Source organism: Muntiacus reevesi, chromosome X (genome assembly GCF_963930625.1).
Source record: "Muntiacus reevesi chromosome X, mMunRee1.1, whole genome shotgun sequence".
Lineage (NCBI taxonomy): Eukaryota > Metazoa > Chordata > Mammalia > Artiodactyla > Cervidae > Muntiacus > Muntiacus reevesi.
The window spans coordinates 95671693-95676177 of record NC_089271.1 but is presented as its reverse complement, the minus strand read 5'-3'; the positions used below and the strand labels follow the sequence as shown (position 1 = coordinate 95676177).

The 4485-nt window shown below is 57.1% G+C and overlaps 1 pseudogene; it reads left to right on the top strand.

The window, feature by feature from the left end:
• The first annotated feature begins 2471 nt into the window (after nt 1-2471).
• On the top strand, nt 2472-3748 carry LOC136154592 (protein EOLA1-like; annotated as a pseudogene).
• Nucleotides 3749-4485: the final 737 nt, after the last annotated feature.

The following is a 4485-nucleotide window of genomic DNA, read 5'->3' as shown; positions in this document are numbered from 1 at the left end:
AGATTGCTGTATTGTCACTGGTGACTTTCTCCCTGTTCCTCTGGTCCTCGTGCAGGTGAAGATGCCCAGTCAAGCAGGCAGAAGCATGTTTTCTCCTCTGGCCATCAAGCAGGCACCCACTGCTTCAGGCTGTAGGAGTGCTTGCAGCCACTTCTTGCTCAGGGATTCCACCCACACAGGTGAGATTTGGAGGCTCTCAGGAGGAAGGGGTTGGGTTGGCTGAGAAACTGAATGGTGGCCACTGGGCAAGCCTGGGATCCAGTCACATACCCCAGTAGAAGACACATCAATGGCCAAGCCCCGGGGCCAGCCAGGTCCTTTGTAACCAAGCCAGACCCGGTGAAGAGTGTGACCCTTTGTCACCCAGCAAGTGGGCAAACGTTCAACTGAATGATGATGCTCAGGGCCAGCCAGTGCATGAGGCCATGACACCCTTGCCTGTGGTTGGTGGAATGGAAACAGGGGAAGCCTTTGTGGGAGGCCATTTGCTGGTGTGTGTCAGCACCTCGGGTGTGTGTCATGTGGCCTGGGCCACCTCCTGCATGGTTTTTCAATGAGTGTGTGGTCATGTCGAGTGGCTGTATTGGCAGAATGAGCTTTCCCTTCCCTTCCATCAAGAGGGAAGCATCAGTAACTTGTGGGACCCCTGACACTGGCAGGTGTATACAGACACATGAAGATGTGGAGACGTAGAAGAGTGTGCCCGAGGTGCTGGGAGTGGAGAAGCCATCCCCCCACTCCCCACTTGCCCCTGCAGAGAGATGTTCAGACAGGGCTGACACTCTGGCTTCATTTGCCGGCAGTCACATCCGGATCACACTGGGTGGCTCATACTAGGATCCATGTTGTTTCAGGAGGCCCGGCAGCCGAGGTCGAGGTGTTGGCTGGCGTTGGCTCTCATGAGGGCTGTGGAGCGTCTCTCCCATCTCTCCTCCATCTCTTCCAGGGCATTGCTGGCCTTGGTGGGTGTGTCTGGGCTTGGAGAGCTCTGCCTTCCTCTTCACCCCAGTTCCCTCGTGTGCCTGTCTGTCTTTAAATGTGCCCTTTATATGGAGACAGCTGTACTGTTAGAGGAGGGTCCATCCTTATTGTGCTCACTTGACCTCCATCAGCTCTGTGAAGAACTTTCCTTTGTCTGTAAGGTCACGCCAAGGTATTTGGGATTGGGACTCCAGCACCTGACTCTGAGGGTACACAATGTGAGTCCTCACACCCTACAAAGGCTCTGAGGAAGGAACACACTGGAATGTTAAAAGGATGGAAAGATGGCCTTTGTGGCTACTGGGGGTAAATCCAGGGTTGAGAAGAGCAGGCCACCAGGGTAGGAGCTAGATCACATAGGGCCTCGTGGGCCTGTGAGAACTGTGGCTCTGCTGTGCTCCGGGAGGGAAAGGCCCAGAAGGCCCTGAGCGGGGTGCCCGTGGGACCTTGTCCCCATCCTCACAGTCATGTGGAAACGGAGGCCCCTTGCAAGGTGCTGAGACCCTGCTGACGTTAAGGCTCGTGGCTCTGCTCCTCTGCCTCCACCCCCCTCCAGTGAACAGGGACCACCCCCCTCCAGGTACAGGGAAAGAAGTGAGAATGGTGGTGCGTGTGTTCAAGTCCCCTGCAGTCATGGGCTACATATCTATGCCTCCGTGCCTCCTCAGCCGTCGAACGAGGTGACGATAACCTAGTGGATTATTTGAAGTCTGAATTCTGTGATCCCTACATGGTGCCATCCTAGGCCCTGGTGATGACATGGAGTGCACCCATCTCAGTAGTTCCTGCTCTTCTTTGTTCTTTCTCTAGGCTCTGAGCAGGGCCCGGGACATCTGCTGACAGTGGAGGCAGTGGTATGGGAAGGACTGGGTGGAAAGTGGCTCCCAAAGTTACAGGGAAGACACCTGGCAGGGCTTTTGAGGTCCAGGGTGCCCCATGGCCGAGTCCACATTGGTTAGCATAGATCTGCCCTCATCATCCCTGGGCTAAGACGGGGGATCTGCAGAGCATGGGCAGTGATGGGGCCGCAGAGCTGAAAAGTGGGGTGGTGGCAGGGAGTGGGGGAAGCCAAGCCCAGGACAATGCCTGTCTGTGCTGGGAGAGGACCAGAGCCTGGTCTCTGGGCTGTGAAGCCAGGGGGCTTGTGCTCCCTCCTCAGTGCTCTCAGGGTTTCAGGGCCCTCTGTCTTGGATCTCACCTCATGCCTTTCTCCCACTGTCCCACCCTCCTTGCTGACCTCCCCACAGACTGCATGGGATGGATGGGTCCTCTGGGTTACCACCGTGCCATCAGTGAACTGTGTGGAGACAGACGGAAAGAGCCAGCTTTCTCTGACCCATGCTTTCTGTGTCAGCAGATTTGGAGGATGCTCAGGCTCGTGGGGCTGAGGTCCAGCCCAGGGCTGTGAGCTTGCAGGCCACTGAATCACACTCCTGACCTTTGTGGTTTTGTGTTTCTGCAGCCACATGAAGACCTGGGAGCCCTGGGAGATGAAGTTCGGCTGTCTGCTCTTCTGACGGCCCTATGCGGGTTTTGTCTTAAACGGTGTCAAGACCCTGGAGATGGAGATGCCATAGCAGCCCATGCTACGTGGCCACCAGCACTATACCCTGGCCGTCCACATGGCACACCGGGACTGGGAGGACGCGGCCTGGCGGGAGCTGCTGGAGCAGAAGCTGGGGATGAGCCCCACCCAGATCCAGGCCTTGCTGCGGGACGGGGTAAAGTTCAGTCATGGAGTGATCGTGGGTAAGTGATCCCCTGCCTCCTGCTGCCCGCATGGCCCCCAGCACTGCCCTGGATCTTGGCCGGATTGTGCTTGTTTGTTTTCTGTTGAACTAGTTTGTGAGGTTGGGCGTGGCGGCTGAGGTTTCTTCAGAGGGCAGCAAGGGTCCCTGGGCTGGGAGCCAGCTGCCCGAGGTGCCTGATCACCACTCTGGGCCTCAGTCCCCGTTTGTGCTTGCGGCAGAGGTGGGTCCAGGTCTGCACGTGGCACTTGTCTGTGTGTCTGTGTCCCCACGTGTGTCTGTGTTCCCGGCAGAGACCATGAGAGGCAGTAAAGCACAAAGCCTGGGTTCCACACCCACACTGCCTGAAGCAGGGCCTAAGCAAGTCCCCTGACTCCCCAGGGGTGAGGCCCCACAGCAACACCTGTCTGCTGGTAAATCCCTTGGGGACCTGATGTCTGCTGGCCCCTGCTGGGGCCCTCCTGCTCTGTCCCTGTGGCCTGCAGTGGGCAGACTGAGAGCTGCCCGTGGCCTGGTGGGTTCATGGGGCACCAGGCCTCTCCATTTCATTTTGCTCCCTCCCTCGCTTGGCCTCGCTTTGAGTTCCCTTTGCTGAGGTGAGCCCGTCTGAAATGCTCAGCCAGAGGACCCAGTTCACCTCGGGTTCCCTCCATGATATGGTCTTAGTCTCAAACAGGTGCAACTTTGAATGACCTTGTTCTCATTCTGTGTCCTGTCTTTGCACACATCTCATGGTCATCAGGAGCATTTTGCTGTGCCTAGAAAACCTAGGTCCCGACTAGGTGGAGGAGCTGGAGAATCAAGGCCTGCTACCCGACCTGCAACAGAAGTACATGACTGCGCTTGCCAACCCCCGCTGGCTGCTGCAGTCCATCGATGGGAGGGGCGGGAAGGACATCTTCCAGGTGGACATCCTCCAGCACCTGGTCCTCTTTGGGCAGGAGGCCTGTCCAGACTGGGCTCTCGAGAGGAAAGTGACCGAGAGACCAGAACATGCTGATACCATGCAGTCACCATAGCGCTCGGACTTGCCCATCTGGTTCTGTCTGAATCGACCCTGTGTTGTGGTGCCCACTTGGTGCGGGGCTAGGGACAGGGACTCCCCTCATGTGATGCTGCTCTGGAATCAGTGAGAGTCTCTGGGACTTAGACCTTTATGAATTGATGGCGTTGCCAGTTGTTTTGGCCCTGCTGGATCTGGGTGGTTGAGAGAAATGTGTTGTGGAAACAGGTTAGTGTTTTTCCCTCTCTGTTCTGGTCCGAAGTCCCGGATGTTGGAACAATGACCAGGGGGTGATAGGGGAAGACTGGGGGCAGGGCTGTACATCGGCAGGCAGAGAGGCCCACAGGCCCAGAAACAGGCCACTGTTTATCCTTGCACGTGACCCTTGTCCTACTGTAAAGTGTCCCTTGGCTCTCAAAGCATGTGTGTTGGACGCAGTGCCTGGCCGCCTCACGCCCAAAGAGAGGCTCCTAAATACAGCTGTGAGGGCAGAGCGACTAGGGCTGGTGTTCACCGTGTGGAAACCTTGTACTTGTCTTTGGGTTTGGGGTAATGTGTTTGCAAGGCACTTGGCGGCTGGCGTGACCCTGCTTTCCAGTGAGTCTCCTGGGGAGGCCCCTGGATAGGGAGCTGGGACACTCAGCTGCTGATCAGAAACTTGTGGCATCGTTCGGGGACACTTGAGGATCTCTTCTGCTGCAGGGTGCATGACTCATGGAAGGTGACACCCCAAAGGTCGGGAGCCCAGTTGGG